This window comes from Aotus nancymaae, unplaced genomic scaffold (assembly GCF_030222135.1).
Source record: "Aotus nancymaae isolate 86718 unplaced genomic scaffold, 86718_ANA_hifiasm-v0.15.2.pri h1tg000020l, whole genome shotgun sequence".
NCBI classification, from domain to species: Eukaryota; Metazoa; Chordata; class Mammalia; order Primates; family Aotidae; genus Aotus; species Aotus nancymaae.
The window spans coordinates 27,657,744-27,678,498 of record NW_026988432.1 but is presented as its reverse complement, the minus strand read 5'-3'; positions in this window follow the sequence as shown (position 1 = coordinate 27,678,498).

Below are 20,755 nucleotides of genomic sequence, written 5' to 3'. Positions count from 1 at the left end.
AGGAGACTCACTTGAACTCAGGAAGCGTAGGTTGCAGTGAGCTGAGATCATGCCTAGCTGAGATCACGCCACTGCACTCTAGCCTGGATGACAGAGTGATATTTAAAAAAAGTTGAGTTTCCATAGATATGAGATTGATTGATTACATGCTGGCAAAGATAAGAGATTGACACTTAGATGCACCTCTATCCTGCCCTCTTCTTCCTTCTGGTTTTGATGCTTAAATTATTTCAACTTTTCAGAGTTTGCAACATTTCATTCTGCATCTGAAACCACACCTCTCCTGGGTGTTAATAGCATTCCTGTATCCTCCTGGATTCCATGCCCCCCACCAATCCCACCTCTACAGCTTCAGAATAGCAGGACTCTATTTTGATGCAACCTTTAGTTAACAAGGTTTCACCATCAAGTAGATTTTTCACAGGGGTTAACAGATGTTGTATTTTCTGAGTCCTTTCATGTCTGAAAATGTGAGCTCTTGCCTTTATACCTAAGCTCCAACTTGGCTGGGTAGCATCTGTTTGGGTCATATTCTCCTTTCCTTCTAGACACGTCTCCTGTGCTCTGGCACTGATTGCTGCTGGAAAGACATCTGAAACCTACCTGACTTTTCTCCTTATAAATGAATTATTTTTGTCTTGAATGTGCAAAAAAAACTTTTTTGGTTTAATGGTTTAACCAGAATGTGTCTGAAGGTTTACTGTTAAGAGAATTTTCCTAATAAGTTCTATGTTTTCAGTCTTGCAGATTCAGTCTTTAATGCCTGTATGAGTTCACTATTCTTAAAGTAAATTAAAATGGAGAGAGACCAGGCCTGAAGAATCTCTGAGTAAACAAAAGCAGTCAGGCCTCATAAGTCGTCTTAACCTTGCTTAATCCGCAAAAGTAAGCAAAACTTAACTTTCGCCATTTCTGGTAAATGCTCATGTTAGAAACAAAAGTTAACCACAGCCAATTATTAGCAGCCAAAAAGTTTCTAATTATATAACTAGGGACTTTCAAATGGGATGAATCAAATAAGGTAATTTTGTAACTGCCACCCGTCAAATAATTTCTTATCTTGCTTCTGTATTCACCCTAAAAATACTTGCCGTTGACGGTATGTCATCAGGACACTAATCATTTTTTTTTTTTTTGGTCTGGCATACCCCAATTCATGAAATGCTTCTTTCTCAAACTCTTTAAAATGTTTTTGTGTCTCAAATTTTTCCTTTGTGCCATTCAAATACAGGTTTCTCATCCATTTGGAATGTATTCTGATGTAGGGTCTAAGGGATGGGTCCACTGTCATCTTGTTCCTCATGATACCCAGGTGTTGTCTGGGCAGTTTGAGTTTGAGGTGCTGATGAAGCATGCAGGTGGGGCTGTGTTCAGGGCCACTGTGAAGTCAGGGCTGGAGAGGGCTCAGGGACCAAGGGACAGACCTGAGGGCCATGGTAGGGACATCTAAACAAGGAGGCAGATGGGATTGCAAAAAGAAGGACAAGTCAGTACCAACATGTGCAGGACCAAGTCCAAAACCTTGGGAGGCCTGTACATTTAGAGAATACAAAGAAGAGAAAGAGATTGAAGAGGATGAAAGCTGAGGAAAGACCATTGGGTTGGGTCTTCAGAGATTGGCCTCCAAGGAGATAAGCGTCAGCGTCTTGGCGGGCAAAGGAATGAGCAGACAGTGACAAGTGAGACAGCTCTTCCCAGAGTGGTATGAAAGGAGCAGGAAAGACGCAGCTGTGCAGACTTAGCAGGAGAAAGGGGTGTTTATATTAGGCAGGGCGAGGCTTTAGCAATTTAGTGGACCTGCGAAAGGGGTCAGGGTGGGGAGAGGTGGAAGATAAAGGAAAACCACAACAGTGATGGAATGGTGGTCGGCAGGCAATGGGGTCACAAGCCAGGATGCAAGTAACAGATCTTCTATCTGAACCATCTTAGGAAAAATAGATCATTTACTGACTGGGCACGGTGGCTCACACCTGTTAATCTGAGCACTTTGGGAGGCCAAGGCAGAAGAATTGCTTGAGCCCAGGAGTTCCAGACCAACCTGGGCAACATGGTGAGATGCCTGTCTTTATAAAAAAAAAAAATTTTTTTTAAATTAGCCAGGTGTGGTGGTGCGCACCTGTGGTCCTAGCTACTCAGGATGCTGAGGTGGGAGAATCAATTAAGCCCAGGAGTTTGAGGCTGCAGTGAGCCATGTTCATGCCATTATATTCTAACCCGGGCGACAGAGAGATACCCTATCTCAAATAATAGTAGTAATAATAATAATTTTAAAGAGAGATTATTGCCTCATGTAACCAAACCAAGAGATGGCAAGGGAGAAAAAGGAAGCAGAACTAAGGACTCAACGGTTGCCAAGTTCTGATTTCCATCACTCATATCTGCTTCTCTGCAGGCTGGTTTTAATGCAGCTTTCCCACACAGTAGGGAGCATGGCTGCCAGCCTCTGCAGACCTCAGGTTGGCAGTTCCCCCGGGAAAGAGGCAGTGTGTGAGGTGCTGAGAGTGATGTTTCTGCAGATAGACTGCCTGGGTTTGAATTCTGGCTCTGCCATTTACTTGAGCAAATTCCTGAACCTTTCTGACCTTAGATTCCTTATCCATAAAATGAGGTAATCACAGAATCTACTTCATGACTGTTACAGAAATTAAAGAAGATGCAACAGTACCGGCATTTAGTGGGTGCTCACTGTTCGTAATTGCTAAGCGTTACAGCTGCTTTTAGCGTCATCATCATCATCATTATGATGGAGCTGAGTCTCTTCTCTTTATGCTAATCTGAACACCTTCAGGGAAGAACTTTGGCCCATCTTGGGTCAAGTGCTCGCTCCTACAGTCAGGGGAAAGGAAGGCATGATGGGTGGTCCCCACTGGAACCACATGGGTGGTTGGGGAAGGGGCATAGGTACCTGAATGAAGGAAAGTCTTCCTCCAAGAGAAGGAAGGGTGATCAGGACTAACAGGATCTGTCCATCTCTGGGAGTGCAGTTAGCCCAGGACAGAGGGATTGTTCTTCCGCTGTCTTCACTGTCTGGCCTTCTCATTTTGCCAGCTGCTCATGCAGACTGCACCACACACCCAGCTCAGGTGACTCTGATATGAGGTTTCCTGAAGGTAGGGGTCTGGTGTCTGCAGCATATGCTTCAGGTTCTACTGGATGCCCCAGCTGCCACGTGGAGGGGAGGCAGGACCACACAGGTGGCCAGCTGTAGGGGCCTGGGCAGAGGGCAGAGGCTGTGCCACAGGACAGGTCGGGCTCAGCTCCATTGGCACCACTTACTGGGCAGTTTCTCCATATACCAGGATATAAGTGCCACTCTGTTTCCCAGGGCCCACAGAAAAGATGTCATCGCCAGAAGTCCATGTTCCTCAAGGAAAGGTCAGCTGTGCAGGGAGTGACCTTGAACCTGCTTCACCTTTGAAACTGACACGTGAAGAGGCCGATTTCTTGTCAGCACAGGTCTGATGGGAACATTCTAGCCTGTTCTAAAAATGATTGCACCTCCTCTCTGGGGGGTAAGGCCCATGTCATGGGTGCTCCCTGACCCACAGCACATTTTCTTTCTTTTTCCATCAGTCTCAGTCCAGCTGTGTGTGATTCTGCATCTCTGCAGACACACACTTTGGTCCACCTTTGGGCAAAGGTCAGGTAACCATGCTGAGAGCAAACGCTGTTCTGGTGCTTATGCCCAGCATCTGCTGCAGCAGACAGAGACTGAGAGCCTTGACAAGCCTAAGCCTCGCTTTTCTCATTTGGACGGAAGATCAGAGACCCAAAGAGGGGAGACCCCTAATACACAGAACGCCAGGAGCTGAAGAGAAGTGGCTTCTAAGATGAAGTAGGTCACAGTGCAGTAGGGAAGACAGGCCCACGAATAGCTTATTAGAGGCACCATGATTAATGTGGGGATAGGAGACATCAACCTGTGGCTGAACAGGAGAGGGGTCATTTGTTTTGTCCCAGGAAATGGCCAGTTGGAAAGAAGAGATGGGCTGGAACATGCAGGCAGGCTGGGGAAGGCCTTGGAGTTTGAGAAGGATGTTGCCATGTTATGGACTCAGCTGTGTCCTCTCCAGTTTCGTATGTTGAAGTCCTAACCTCCATTACCACAGAATGTGACTGTATTTGAAGATAGGATGTGACATTGTATATTTTGGTCTTCACTCCTGGCCAAAGCTCCTAAAATGCTTGTCAGTTCCTAAGTAGTAAAAGGGAAAAAGAGCATCTATTGTTATTATATTTGGGCTTTGCCCTGGTTCCTGAAATAGCTCCAAAGTGATACAGGTGAGAGGAGTGTCTTTAAAAATTTCCTAAAAGTCCCTTTCCACCACACCTGAGTTTATGTTAATAAGGTGACTTTCAGCAAGCCCCCAGCTAGCTGCCAGGTGGGAGCTGGTTAGCTGTTGATTAAAGGGTTGAAATTTTCAGCTCTACCTCCTCCACTTGTGGGGAGGTGTTGTGGTTTGACTCACCCAAACCACATCTCATCTCTAATTGCAATCTCCATAATTTTGTCCCCACCTAAATCTCATCTCGAATTGTAATCCCTGTAATTTCCACATTGGGGGGGTGGGACTTGCTGGGAGGTGATTGGATCATGGGGGTGGTTTCTCTCCTGCTGTTCTCGTGATAGTGAGTTCTCACGAGATCTGATGGCTTTGTAAGTGTCTCACATTTCCTCCTACACACACTCTCGCTCTTGCCACCTTGTGAGGAGGGTGCCTGCTTCCCCTTCCGCCATGATTGTAAATTACCTGAGGCCTCCCCAGCCATGCTGAACTGTGAGTCAATGAAACCTCTTTTGTTTATAAATTAACCAGCCTTGGGCAGTTATTTACAGCAGTGTGAAAATGGACTAATACAGGAGAGGAGACTGGAGGTTGAGTTAATCACAAATGGCCAATTATTTGATCAGTCATGCCCAGTAAGGAAGCCTCCATAGAAATCCAGAAGGACGGTCTGGAGAGCTTCCCGACTGCTAAACACACGGAGGTATCTGGAGGGCGGCAAGCCCAGGGAGGGCAGGGAAGCTCCCTTGCAAATTAATCTAATGCAAGGAAGTGGGTAATGGGAACCCTGATTTAAAGTCAATTGGTTAGAAGTATAGGTGACAATCTACTACTTGTGATTGGCATCTGAAGTGCCAATTTCATTGGGGGGCAGTCTTGTGGGGCTCAGTCCTAACATGTGGGATCTGATGGTATCTCCAGGCAGACAGTATCAGAATTAAGTTAAATTATAGCACAATCACTTGGTGTTTGCCTGGGCAATTGGTTGCTGATGGGGAGACATCCCCACATATTTTGGGGTGAAGTGTTGAATGTTGACCATGTGAGAGGAGAAATAGTATTTGTTTTTCTGAAACACTTGTTTTGAAATTTTGTATCTTGGTAAGTTTATTCTGAATCTTGTGAAACAATAATTGCACAGTAATAGCCGAGTCCATTTAAAGAAAGAGCAGTGAGGTACAAAGCTATGTTGGAAACTATTCAGAAAAAATATATATTAGAAATACATCATTTCTTAGCACAGGAATAAACAATTGGATCAGCGTGTTGACCTGAAAGGAAGACGCCAAGGCACCAAATATAGCGTCAGAGTTTAGTTGCGTCAAAGTGAGGACAGCTGCCTGAGACTCACTTCCAAGTTGCCGTGGGGAGTGCTCCGGCAGCCTTTGCTGCAAGCAGGTCTTTAAAGAAAAGGCAACAGGAGTGGGCTGGACAAAGTTGTTTGAAAGGAATTCTCATTGGTTGACAGAGTTAACATGATTTGTGATTGGCTATACACTGTTGAACTACAGCGTAGGAGTGAAGGTGTCCAGCATCTGGCATTTTATAGCTACTCTGTCAGTCCAGAGCCCCTTAGCGAGTGGCTCCAAGAGGTAGTTGTTTAGCTCAACGGGGACGGACGTGACTGCTGATTCATTCCAGTGCCTCTCCGGGCGTGATCATTTAAAGGGACTTACATTCCTCAGGTTAAGTTTATTTTCTTCTTCCTTTTGTTTCTTCCACAAATTGAACAAAATGGGAAGTCCAAACACAAATTCACGGATGCATAGGAATTTAATATTTTATAAGAAATGTCATTTCCAGTCAGTAGGAAAGGAAATATGATTCAGTGTTGGGATAGTTGGTTATCAGGAAAAAATTAAGTTGTGACCATACCTCATACCAGTTACAAAGATAAATGGGGGAGTGGGTTAAAGTATGCTATAAATACATTAGAAGAAAATATAAAATGTATCGGTGACCTTGGGTAAAAGAAGACCTTCTACACAAATGCACACACGTAGACACACAGCAGAAAGGAAAAGTTTGAAGTCTTTTTTTTTTTTTTTTTTTTGAGATGGAGTCTTGTTCTGTTGCCCAGGCTGGAGTGCAGTGGTGCAGTCTCAGCTCACTGCAACCTCTGCCTCCTGGGTTCAAGCGATTCTCCTGCCTCAGCCTCCCCAGTAGCTGGGATAATAGGTGCCTGCCACCATACATGGCTAATTTTTGTGTTTTTAGTAGAGAGGGGGTTTCACCATGTTGGCCAGGCTGGTCTTGATTTCCTGACCTCAGGTGATCCACCTGCCTCGGCCTCCCAAAGTGCTGGGATTACAGGTGTGAGCCACCATGCCCATCCTGAAGTCTCATAATTTGATTACCACATAATCAAACACTTCTGAGTGACAGTGTCCCAAGTGCTCAACCTCATTATGCATTGAAACCAACAGATGCTATGCTTTACCTGTCAGATGGACAAACTCTCCTTTAATTGAACTTTCCATTTTGAGTTATAGATTCACATGTAGTCAGAATAAATAATACAGAGATACCCCTGTATGCTTTACCTAATTTTCCCCAAAGGTAACATCTTACAAAACTGTAGTACCATCTCACAATCAGCATATCGACACAGACACAGCTGAGATACAGAGCACTTCCATCACCACAAAGATCACGTGGCCCTTTTCCAGCCACACCCACGTCCCTCACACCCAGCGCTCCTTAATCCCTCTCAATGGCTAATCTGTTATTTGTTTCTATAACTTTATCATTTCTAGAAGGTGATCTAAATGAAATCATGTACTATGTAATTTATTGGGATTCGCTTTTTTTCACTCAGCCTAATTCCGTGGCGATTCATCCAGGTTGCTTATCAATAGTTTCTTCCTTTTTATTGCTGAGTACTGTTTATGGTATGGACGCACCGCAGTGTGTTCAGTCACATACGCAGTGACGCGTATCTTCCAGTTTTGGTCTATTTTTAGTCAAGCTACGATCAACATTCATTTAGAGTTTTTTGTGTGAACTTGAGTCTTCATTTCGCTGGGATAAATGCCCAAAAGTGCAATCACTAGGTCGTATTATAGTTGCATATTTCGTGTTTTAAGAAACTGCCTGTAATCCCAGCACTTTGGGAGGCCGAGGCGGGTGGATCACGAGGTCAAGAGATCGAGACCATCCTGGTCAACATGGTGAAACCCCGTCTCTACTAAAATACAAAAAATTAGCTGGGCATGGTGGCGAGTGCCTGTAATCCCAGCTACTCCGGAGGCTGAGGCAGGAGAATTCCTGAACCCAGGAGGCGGAGGTTGCAGTGAGCCGAGATTGCGCCATTGCACTCCAGCCTGGGTAACAAGAGCGAAACTCCGTCTCAAAAAAAAAAGAAAAGAAAAAGAAACTGCCAAACTGTTTTCCAGAGTGGCTGTAATATTTGACATACCCACCAGCAAGGTGTCAGCAATCCCTTTCTCCACATCCTCATCATCACTTGATGTCGCCACTGTTTTTATTTTAGCCATTCTGATAGGCGTGTAGTGACATATCATTGTAGTTTTCGTTCACGTTTCCCCAATAGCTGGTGATGTTGGACAGCTTATGCTTGTTTGCCGTCTGTACACCTCTCCACTGAAATGTCTCTTCGTGTGTTTTGCCATTTCCTTGTTGGATTGATTGGTCATATTTTACTGCTGTGAGTTCTTTATATATTCTAGTAACTAGTACTTTGTCAGTTATGCAGTTTGCAAATGTTTCCTCCCAGTCTAAAGTTCTAAATTTTGATGAAGCCAAATTTATCAATATTTTCTTTTATGGATTATGCTTTTTGTATTGATTCTAAGAACACTTTGCCTAGCTCTATGCCCTGAAGATTTCCTCCTATTTTTTCTAAAAGTTGGATAGTTTTATGATTTACATTCAAGTTTGTGACCCATTCTGAGTCAATTTTCGTGTAAGATGTGAGACCGAGGTTGAGGTTCATTTTTTTGGATGGGTGTCCAGTTCCTCCATTAGACATCTATGGGTTGAAAGGTTCTCTTTCCTCCATTGATGGGCTTTTGCACCTTTATAAAAAATTGGTTGGAGGCCAGGTGCAGTGGCTCACCCCTGTAATCCCAGCACTTTGGGAGGCTTAGCTGGGAAGATCGCCAGAGGTCAGGAGTTTGAGACCAGCCTGGCCAACATGGCAAAACCCTGTCTCTACTAAAAATACAAAAAATTTGCCAGGCATGGTGGTGGGTACCTGCAGTTCCAGACACTCGAGAGGCTGAGGCAGGAGAAAGAATCGCTTGACCTGGGAGGCGGAGGCTGCAGTGAGCCGAGATTGTGACACTGTACCTCAGCCTGGGTGACAGAGGAGACTGTCTCAAAAAAAAAAAAAAAAAAAATTGATTGGGCACATTTGTGACAAGGGCACAAAATTGGAAACAACTTAAAAGTCCAGCAATAGGAGAGAAGCGAAATAAATTACCACAGGACAGTGTGTAGTTTTCTGATACATTTGTTTTCAAATTTTGTATCATGATAAGTTTATTCTGAATTTTGTGAAAGGATAAGAGCACAGTAATAGGCAAGTCCATTTAAAGAAAGAACAGTGAGCTACAAAGAAATGTTAGAAACTATCAGGAAAAAAATATATTAGAAAAACATCATTTTCTCAGCACAGGAATAAACAGTTGGATCCGTGTGCTCACCTGAAAGGAAGAGGCCGAGGCACCAAAGAGAATGTGCAGATTACAAATACACTGGAAGCACACTGCCAACACAGTTCAGGAAGTCTGTGTATACTGTGCTGAGCTGTGTAGGTTTTCAAGACATGGTTAAATGAAAACATCAACAACAAAAAATTGGAGCTTACTCTGTGCTAAGCCCTTCTTGAAGCCTCTTTCATGCCTTGTGTCACTTCATTCTCCAATCCTATATGCCAGGTACTATTGTCACCTTGTTTGACAGATGAGGAAACAAATCCCAAATGCACTTCAGGCTAGCATTGGAATCAGGGTCTGCAGAATGTCACCTATAGCATGGTATCGTTTTTTAATTAAAAAGCTACAAAGCAGTCCAGGCATGGTGGCTCACGCCTGTAATCCCAGCACTTTGGGAGGCTGAGGCACGCATATCACCTGAGATCAGGGGTTCGAGACCAGCCTGGCCAATGTGGTGAAACCTCGTCTCTACTAAAAATACAAAAATTAGCCAGACGTGGTGGCAGGCGCCTGTAATCCCAGCTACTTAGGAGGCTGAGGAAGGAGAATTGCTTGAACCCAGGAGGCAGATGTTGCAGTGAGCTGAGATTGTGCCACTGCACCCCAGCCTGAGTGACTAAAGTGAAACTCTGTCTCAAAAAAAAAGCAAGCTACAAAACAATACTTCGTATTTTCAATCAATATTTGAGTACAAATATAATTGAAACAAATCTGGAAGGAAATGTACCATACTGGCAGCAATGGTTATATGTGGGAAGGGCATTGAGCTCAGGGCAGTTAAGGAAAGTTTTAGCTTCAGAATATTTATTTTAGACAGAGTCTTGCTCTTTTGCCCAGGCTGGAGTACAGTGGCATCATTATAGCTCACTGTAACTTCAAACTCCTGGGCTTAAGCTATCCTCCTGCCTCAGTCTCCTGAGTGGCATGCATCCAAGTACGTGCTGCCACACCTGGCTAATAAAATATATATGTGTGTGTGTGTGTGTGTGTGTGTGTATATGTATGTGTGTGTGTATATATGTATACATATATATATATAGTAGAGTCAGGGTTTTGCTGTTACCCAGGTTAATCTTGAACCTGGCCTCAAGCGATCCTCCTGCCTCAGCCTACCAAAACGCTGGGATTACAGGTGTGAACCACTGTGCCCAACCCTTATTTTATTTTTTACAAGGAACATGTTCACATATTTTTATTAATTTAAGAATCATTTAGAAAATAACTTGGAGGCAGTATTCGGGGCATAACTTAGGTGGTTTACTTTGGGTGAACATCAGTGCAGGAGGCAGATACTTTGTCTACCTTTGCTTTCTACTATGAGGCTTTTGGCAAGTGGAGAGAGCTCAACTGACTTTACGAAGAGCCAGAAGCCCTAGGCTGCAGCCCCAGCTCTCCCATGTCTCATCTCTCTGAGCCCCGGACTCCTCAGCTCCCCAGGGAGATCATGTCCCTATATTGCCTCCCCGGGGAGTTTGTGTGTGAATGAAATGGGGTTTTGAGTTTGGAAGCCCTCTCTGAGCTGCTTGCCCTGGGCACAGATCAGGAAGCATTTGGGCTTTCCTTTTGGATGGTGAGTGAGCCAGACAGGGGAGTGCCCCCTGCCAGAGCCCCCAGAAAGGCTCAGCAGTCCCACTGTGCTCCAGGGCTGCAAACAGAGCCATCAACCCCCTCCCCACTACTGCCGGCCCAAGTCTCCCCATGGGGACAGCCAGGACAGGGTGGGTGGCTCCAGCACCCCATCCTCACTCCCAGAAAACTGGCTCATGGTCATCATCATTTTAAAGGAGAGACCACATGATGGTGAAATGCAGGGTGATTCTGTGGCTGGTGCATATTTGGGAGTACATCCCTGTTCTAGCACTTTCCACCTATGTCATTTGGACAAGGTACTTAATCTTCCTGAGTGGCAGTTTCCTGGTGTAAGATGGGACGGACAGTAGTAAGAGCTGTTGTGAGGGTTTAGCAATGACATGTACCTAAACCCTGGGCTGTAGCAAGTTCTCAGGAAGTGGTAGCTCTGTGTGTGTGTGTGCGAATGTGTGTGTGTGCGTGCGCGTGTGCAACAGCAAATAACATTAAGCAATAAGTGACAGTAGAGAGAACAGGTTGATGACAGGTTTTGTTCTGGACAATAAGAAAGAAGTGAATACTATCGGGCTTTGCCCAGCCCTGCTAAACAATTCTTCGCTGGTGATGGCAATTTGGAGTGTCAACTTTGAGCAGTCACGCACCGAGCGGCACTTTCTCCAGGGCTAGCCTTTTCATAGAGGGATCCCCAGGGCATGATTCCAAGAGGCCCTGGCAGGGCTCTTTTGTCCACCCTCCTTCCAAAGAGTTCTCCTACCTATGAACAGAGGCCCTCAGTCTTCTTTGGAAAGCTACATTCTTGAGTTGAAGGCTTTGATTCCTGGCATGCCCTCCCACAGTGGGAGAGTGCTTTTCACTTCTCAGTTAGCTTTTCCATCCCCTGTTGCATTCCCCCTTCGATAACTGTGATGTAGACAGATACAGCTGGAGAAACAGGAGGTTAAATGACTTACCCAGGGCCATTTAAGGGTCCCTGGCAGAACTGGGGAAAGTGGTAACCAGAACCTTGGGTGCCTCATTGGATACGTGATCTCCGGATTCCTGGGAACCAAAGTTGACCTTATCAGCTTGACTTAGAGCTCTGCTTTGGACTGTTCCTGGTCAACACTTGCCTTAGAAGAGTTGATGCCAACTTGATCTGAAACCCTGGCCTTTCCAGGAGCCATTCAATGGAGTTGGGTGTTCAGAGAGGATCAAAATCATTTCTGAGACATACCCCGCTCGGAGACAGGCTCCCAACCCTGCCTAAGAACAGCATGGATAGCACAGCCAGAGGGGACTGCTCACTTCTTCAAGTCCAGGAAACTATAATGCCTGCCTCACTTTCTGGCTCATCAATCTGGTATTCCCAGCAGAGGTCCTGTCTTAGATGGCAGTGGGGTCTGCTATTTAATTTGCCTATTTTCATGTAAGAAACCTCATGTTTCTACACTCTCTCTCTAACTAGAAAGTAAGCATGTGCCTTCCCCGGTGTGAGCTGAGCAAACACTTGTCCAATTGGGCCGGAGGTCTCCAGCCTGGAGATGGCTTTGGTTGGAGCTGGTGCTTCTGCTTCTAGAAAGACACTGGCCAAGGTTGTTGACGTTTTATAGCCCAGGTAGGTCTTTTGCATGTTTTCCCACATGTAAGGGAAGAGGGTCCCTCCTCATGGGCAGGGGCCTACTTAAACTACCTTTGAGGTTAACCCTGGAAACTCTCCATGCTACCTAAGTTTCCCCTGGCAGGAGACTTTGTTAGGTAGCAATGGGGTAGAGGTTTGGCTTATCCCTGCCCCTGCGGATGCTCATGTCTGATATTCCAACTTCAGAGTCATTGAGCAGAGGGTTGTGTCTTACCTAACTCAACACCTGACACATGGCGAGGGCTCTGTTTTTCCTGTAATCCCAGCATCCCTGAGTTAGGTGGTCGGTAACTGTTGGTTGATATCAAATGTCAATATCTAGGCTCAGTGAAGATATTTGAATGATTATAAAATATTTAAGATGTACAAACAATATAAGGAAGAATGTAAATACACCCCCATGAACCCACCACCCAGCGTATGAAGTAAAGTGTTACAAACACAATAAAAACTCTGGCATATTCTTCCTCTACTGAACCTCCCTCACTTCCAATTTTCCCCACACAAGTAACCACTCTAATTAATTTGGTATTTATCATTTCCATGCATCTATTTTTTTTTTTGCTACATGTGTGTAAATTTTAATGTGTTGATACATGTAGCTGTAGTTTTTCATTTTCACTGCTGTATAGTATTCCATTATGTGAAAATACTGTAATTTATCCATTCTCTGGTTGACAGGCTTCTAGGCTGTTTTCCAGGTCTTTGCTTTGCTTTTGTTGTTAGAAATCATGCTGCAGTGACTATCCTTGTACCTGTTTCCTTTTGCAGACCTGAGGGACAGGATATGTGCTTGACAGTGATGGTGCTGGATTGTAGAATGTGTGCACCTTCGAATTCTTTCCACTTCTTTTTAGCGGTGTGTATGTGTTGGCATTTCTCAGCATACTTGACATTGAGTTTAGTTGGACTTAAAACTGTTTTCCAGTAGTATGAAATGTTGAACAGTAAATTCAAAAATTAATTTAGGCAGAACTGACATCTTTGTAACATTGAATCACTGTATTCACAAGCTTGGCATATCTTCAGTATTAAGTTTTGTACTTTTTGCCATTGATGCTTTATACATCTTCAGTTAGATTTATTTATTTGTTCCTTATATTTTTGTTGCTTTTATTAAAAAAGCATACTTTTCTCAAGTAGTCTTTTTTATTGAGGTATAATCACATATGATAACACACAGACTTACGCGTACATATGCATATAGTTCTGACATATGTATTGAAACTCTCCTTTTTTTTAAGTTCTAGGGTACATGTGAAGAACATGCAGGTTTGTTACATAGTTATACATGTGTCATGGTAGTTTGCTGCATCCATCACCCTGTTATCTACATTGGGTATTTCTCCTAATGGTATCCCACCCCTAGCCCCCCACTCCCCAACAGGCCCCAGTGTGTGATGTTCCCCTCCCTGTGTCCATGTGTTCTCATTGTTCTACTCTCATTTATGAGTGAGAACATGTGGTGTTTGGTTTTCTGTTCTTGTGTCAGTTTGCTGAGAATGATGGTTTCCAGCTTCACCCATGTCCCCACAAATGACATGAGCTCATCCTTATCCATGGCTGCATAGTATTCCTTGGTGTATATGTGCCACATTTTCCTTGTCCAGTCTATTGTCGATGGGCATGAGTGCCACAATGAACATATGTGTGCATGTGTCTTTATAATAGAATGATTTATAATCCTTTGGGTATATACCTAGTAATGGGATTGCTGGGTCAAATGGTATTTCTAGTTCTAGGTCCTTGACGAATCACCACACTGTCTTCCATAATGGTTGAACTAATTTACACTCCCACCAACACTCTCCAGCATCTGTTGTCTCCTGATTTTTCAATAATGGCCATTCTAACTGGCGTAAGATGGTATCTTGTCATGGTTTTGATTTGCATTTCTCTAATGACCAGTGATGATGAGCTTTTTTCAATATGTTTGTTGGCTGTGTAAATGTCTTCTTTTGAAAAGTGTCTGTTCATATCCTTTGCCCACTTTTTGATGGTTGTTTTTTTCTTGTACATTTGTTTAAGCGCTTTGTAGATTCTAGATATTAGCCCTTTGTCAGATGGGTAGATGACAAAAATTTCTTCCCATTCTGTAGGTTGCCTCTTCACTCCAATGATAGTTTCTTTTGCTTTGCAGAAACTCTTTAGTTTAATTAGATCCTATTTGTCTATTTTGGCTTTTGTCGCCATTGCTTTTTGTGTTTTAGTCATGAAGTCCTTGCACATGCCTATGTCCTGATTGGTATTACCTAGGTTGTCTTCTGGGGTTTTTATGGTTTTAGGTCTTACGTCCATCTGGAGTTAATTTTTGTATAAGGTGTAAGGAAGGGATGCAGTTTCAGCTTTCTGTATATAGCTAGCCAGTTTTTCCAACACTATTTATTAAATAGGAAATCCTTTCCTCATTACTTGTTTTTTTCAGGTTTGTCAAAGATCAGATGATTGTAGATGTGTGGCGTTACTTCCAAGGCCTCTGTTCTGTTCCATTGGTCTATATCTCTGTTTTGGTACCAGTACCATGCTGTTTTGATTACTGTAGCCTTGTAATATAGTTTGGAGTCAGGCAGCATGATGTCTACAGCTTTGTGTCCCTCCCCATCCCCCTTAGGATTGTCTTGGCTATGAGGGCTCTTTTTTTGTTCCATACGAAATTTAAGGGTTTTTTTTTTTTCCCAATTCTGTGAAAAAAGTCAGTGGTAGCTTGATGGGGATAGCATTGAATCTATAAATTACTTTGGGCATTATGGCCATTTTCATGATATTGATTCTTCCTAGCTGCGAGCATGAAATGTTTTTCCATCTGTTTGTGTCTTCTCTTATTTCCTTGAGCAGTGGTTTGTAGTTCTCCTTGAAGAGGTCCTTCCCATCCCTTGTTAGTTGTATTCCTAGGTATTTTATTCTCTTTGTAGCAATTGTGAATGGGAGTTCACTCATGATTTCTCTCTCTTTGTCTGTCATTGGTATATAGGAATGCTTGTGATTTTCGCACATTGATTTTGTATCCTGAGACTTTGCTGAAGTTGCTTATCAGCTTAAGGAGATTTGGGGCTGAGATGATGGAGTCTTCTAAATATACAATCATGTTGTCTGCAAATAGAGACAATTTGACTTCCTCTTTTCCTAATTGAATACCCTTTATTTCTTGTTCTTGCCTGATTGCCCTGGCCAGAACTTCCAATACTATGTTGAATAGGAGTGGTGAGAGAGGGCATCCTTGTCTTGTGCCAGATTTCAAAGGGAATGCTTCCAGTTTTTGCCCATTCAGTATGATATTGTCTGTGGGTTTGTCATAAATTGCTCTTATTATTTTAAGATACGTTCTATAAATACCTAGTTTATTGAGAGGTTTTTTGTTTTGTTTTGTTTTTGTTTTTTTAGCATAAATGGCTGTTGAATTTTGTTGAAGGCCTTCTGAAATAATCATATGGTTTTTGTCTTTGGTTCTGTTTATGTGATGGATTATGTTTATTGATTTGCATATGTTGAACCAGCCTTGCGTCCCCAGGATGAAGCTGACTTGATCGTGATGGATAAGCTTTTTGATGTGCTGTTGGATTCGGTTTGCCAGTATTTGTTGAGAATTTTCGCATTGATGTTCATCATGGATATTGGCCTGAAGTTTTCTTTTTTAATTGTGTCTCTGCCAGGCTTTGGTATCAGGATGATGTTGGTCTCATAAAATGAGTTAGGGAGGATTCCTTCTTTTTCTATTGTTTGGAATAGTTTCAGAAGTAATGGTACCAGCTCCTCTTTGTACCTCTGGTAGAATTTGGCTGTGAACCTGTCTGTTCCTGGACTTTTTTTGGTTGGTAGGCTATTAATTGCTGCCTCAATTTCAGACCTTGTTATTGTTCTATTCAGGGATTCGATTTCTTCCTGGTTTTGTCTTGGGAGGGTGTAAGTGTCTAGGAATTTATCCGTTTCTTCTAGATTTTCTGGTTTATTTGCATAGAGGCGTTTATAGTGTTCTCTGATGGTAGTTTGTATTTCTGTGGGATCAGGGGTGATATCCCCTTTATCATTTTTTATTGCATCTATTTGATTCTTCTCTTTTCTTCTTTATTAGTCTACCTAGTGGTCTATCTATTTTGTTGCTCTTTTCAAAAAACCACCTCCTGGATTTATTGATTTTTTTTGAAGGTTTATTTGTGTATCTATCTTTTTCAGTTTTGCTCTGATCTTAGTTATTTCTTGTCTTCTACTAGGTTTTGAATTTGTTTCTTCTTGCTCCTCTAGTTCTTTTAATTATGACATTAAGGTGTCAATTTTAGATCTTTCCTCCTTTCTCTTATGGGCATTTAGTGCTATAAATTTCCCTCTACACACTGCTTTAAATATGTCCCAGAGATTCTGGTATTTTGAGTCTTCATTTTCATTGGTTTCAAAGAACATCTTTATTTCCACCTTCATTTCATTATTTATCCAGTAGTCATTCAGGAGCAGGTTGTTCAGTTTCCATGTAGCTAAGTTCTAATTTTATTGCACTGTGGTCTGAGAGACTGTTATGATTTCCATTCTTCTGCATTTATTGAGGAGTGTTTTACTTCCAATTATGTGGTCAAGTTTAGAATAAGTACGACGTGGTGCTGAGAAGAATGTATATTCTGTGGATTTGGGGTGGAGAGTTCTGTAGATGACTATTAGGTCTGCTTGGTCCAGATCTGAGTTCAAGTCCTGGATATCCTTGTTAATTTTTTGTCTTGTTGATCTAATATTGACAGTGGGGTGTTAAAGTCTCCCACTATTATTGTGTGGGAGTCTAATTCTCTTTGTAGGTCTCTAAGAACTTGCTTCATGAGTCTGGGTTCTCCTGTATTGGGTGCATAGATATTTAGGATTGTTAGCTCTTCTTGTTGCATTGATCCCTTTACCATTATGTAATGCCCTTCTTTGTCTCTTTTGATCTTTGTTGGTTTAAAGTCTTTATCAGAGACTAGGATTGCAACATCTGCTTTTTTTTTTTTTTTTTTTCTCTCCATTTGCTTGGTAAATATTCCTCCATTCCTTTTTTTGAGTTTATGTGTATCTTCGCTCGTGAGATGGGTGTGCTATATTCAGGAGAGGGAGGTGTCTCCCAGTCAGGATTTGATACTGTCATTATTATGCTAACTGGTTATTTTGCCTGTTATTTGATGCAGTTTCTTCATAGCATCAATGGTCTTTACAGTTTGGTATGTTTTTGCAGTGGCTGGTACTGGTTATTCCTTTCTATGTTTAGTGCTTCCTTCAGGAGCTCTTGTAAGGCAGGCCTGGTGGTGACAAAATCTCTCAGCAGTTGCTTGTCCATAAAGGATTTTACTTCCCCTTCACTTATGAAGCTTAGTTTGGCTGGATATGAAATTCTGGGTTGAAAATTCTTTTCTTTAAGAATGTTGAATATTGGCCCTCACTCTCTTCTGGCTTGTAGGGTTTTTGCTGAGAGATCCACTGTGAGTCTGATGGGCTTCCCTTTGTGGGTAACCCAACCTTTCTCTCTGGCTGTCCTTAACATTTTTTTCCTTCATTTCAACCCTGGTAAATCTGACAATTATGTGCCTTGGGGTTGCTCTTCTCAAGGAGTATCTTTGTGGTGTTTTCTGTATTTCCCGAATTTGGATGTTGGCCTGCTTTGCTAGGTTGGGGAAGTTCTCCTGGATAATATCCTGAAGAGTGTTTTCCAACTTGGTTTCATTCTCCCCGTCACTTTCAGGTACACCAGTCAAACATAGATTTGGTCTTTTCACATAATCCCATATTTCTTGGAGGCTTTGTTCATTTCTTTTCACTCTTTTTTCTCTAATCTTGTCTTCTCACTTTATTTCATTGAATTGATCTTCAATCTCTGACATCCTTTCTTCTGCTTGATCAAGTAAGCTATTGAAACTTGTGTGTGCTTCACAAAGTTCTTGTGCTGTGTTTTTCAGCTCCATCAGGTGGTTTATGTTCTTCTCTAAACTGGCTATTCTAGTTAGTGTTTCATCTAAACTTTTTTCCAGGTCCTTAGCTGCCTTGCATTTGGTTAGAACATGCTCCTTTAGCTTGGGGATGTTTGTTATTACCCACCTTCTGAAGTCTGCTGCTGTCAATTCATCAGACTAATTCTCTGTCCAGTTTTGTTCCCTTGCTGGGGAGGAGTTGTGATCACTTGGAGGAGAAGCAGCGTTTTGGTTTTTGAAATTTTCAGCCATCTTGTGCTGGTTTCTTCCCATCTTCGTGGATTTATTTACCTTTGGTCTTTTAAGTCAGTGACCTTTGGATGGGGTCTCTGAGTGGATGTCCTTTCTGTTGATGTTAAAACTATTTCTTTCTATTTGCAAGTTTTCCTTCTAACAGGCTTCTCTCCTGCAGGTCTGCTGGAGTTTGCTGGAGGTCCACTGCAGACTCTGCTTGCCTGGGAATCACTAGCGGGGGCTGCAGAACAGCAAAGACTGCTGCTTGTTCCTTCCTCTGTAGCTTTGTCCCAGAAGGGTACCTGCCAGATGCCAGTCAGAGCTCTCCTATATGAGGTGTCTGTCAGCCCCTACTAGGAGGTGTTCCCAGTCAGGATACATGGGGGTCAGGGAGCCACTTGAGGAGGCAGTCTGTCCCTTATCAGAGCTTGAACGCTGTGCTGTGAGATCTGCTGCTCTTTTCAGAGCTGCCAAGCAGGGATGTTTAAGTCTGCTGAAGTTGTACCCACAACCTCCCGTTTTCCCAGGTGCTCTTCCAAGGAAGGTGGGGGCTTTATTTATAAGTCCCTGATGGGCTGCTGCCTTTTTTTAAAGATGCCCTGCCCAGCAAGGAGGGAGTCTAGTGACACAGTCTCCCCGCAGAGGCCTTGCTGAGCTGCTGTGGGCTCTGCCCAGTTTAAACTTCCTGACTGTGCTGTTAAAACTGCCTACTCAAGCCTCGACAAGGGCTGACACCCCTCCCCCTACCAAGCTTGAACATCCTTGGTCGAGCTCAGACTGTGAGAATTTCAAGCCAGTGGATCTTAGCTTGCCGATCTTCGTGTGGGTGGGACCTGCCGAGCCAGATCACTTGGCCCCTGGATTCAGCCCCCTTTCCAGGGGAGTGAATGGTTCTGTCTTGCTGGTGTTCCAGGCACCACTGGGCTATAAAAACCAAAACTGCTGTGGCTAGCTCGGTGTCTTCCCAAATGGCCACCCAGTTTTGTGCTGGAAACCCAGGACCCCTGTGTTGTAGGCACCAGAGTCTGCAGGTTGTGAAGACCATGGGAAAAGTGCAGTATCTGGGCTGGAGTGCAGGGGACAGTCCCTAATGGGATCCCTTGGCTTGGAGAGGGAGTTCCTTGGCCCCTTGTGCTTCCTGAGTGAGGCAACGCCCCACCCTGCTTTGGTTCACCCTCCTTGGAGATCACCCACCTTCTCAAAGAGGCTTTCCGGATCCTTCTCTGAAATAGCACCTCCCGACCCCAGTTACTTCCCACGTTCTCACCTGGCTTTACTTTTCTTTACTGAACTTACTACCACCTGAGATGAGATGAACTAGGTACCTGAGTTGGAAATGTGGAGATCACCTGCCTTCTGCGACGATCTCGCCTGGGAGCTGCACACCAGTGCTGTTCCTATTCAGCCATCTTGCCAGCAATCCAAAACTCTCCTTTTGACCATTGTAAATACCTGTGGAATAATCACTCCCCTCACAAAATGTGGACGTGTCCATTTGCTGGGAGAGGTTCCCTTATTTTCTTTTCTAGTCAATGTCCCCCTGCCCCAGAGGCAATCACTGTTTTGATTTCTATCAAGATACTTTTTAAAATTGGTGTTTAACTGTGGTTATTCAATATATATATTTCTATAAAGTCCTTAATCTTACCCTTTCATTTCTGTGAAAGCCTGTATTTCCCCAGCACACATGCTCACATGTATTACTGCTATTTCCCGTGAGTTTTAGGCTCTCCCCTGAGAATATCTTCAGAAGGAGGATGGGGAAGAGAAGGGCTCTGCATATCCATGGTAGAGAATTAAACTCATTATTTAGGCAAAGGCCCGTGAAGGTTTTCTCTAGCTTTCTGATATTTAGAAAATGAGTGACTTATAACTCTCAGTAAACTCACTTCACCGCCTTTCAATTATTTCAGAGGAAGATAGAAATCGCATCCTCACATCAGGCTTGTCTGTATGTAATCACTGACTTAGACATTCGGATTGAAAGAGTGCTCAGGGCAAATGAACATTCTTGTGGGTAGATACATCTAGTCACAAACATGTTTGACTCAGCAGCCTGTGTTTTCTGTGCTGCAAGAAGGAGAGGCAACCCACGGGCACTTGAGCCCAAGCTTCAGTTTCGTTATCTGTAATGTAAATGGAGCTAATTTCCATTTAGATTTGGTTGGCATTAGGTCTTCCTTTCCCATTGTATCTCATTGAATCCTCCAATCACTTCTGTAGGGCTAGGCATTCTCCCCATTTTACAGATGATGAAACTAAGGCCACTGGAGCTAAGAAACTAGTGAGAGGTGGCATCATATTGATACCCTTCCATTTGCCCTCCAGCACTGCTCTAAAGATCCAGTGAGATAACAGGTGAGAAAGGGCCCTGGGAGCTTTGCTGGTAAGTTTTCACACCTGCCAACCCCTGCCAGCTCCCAGCAAAGT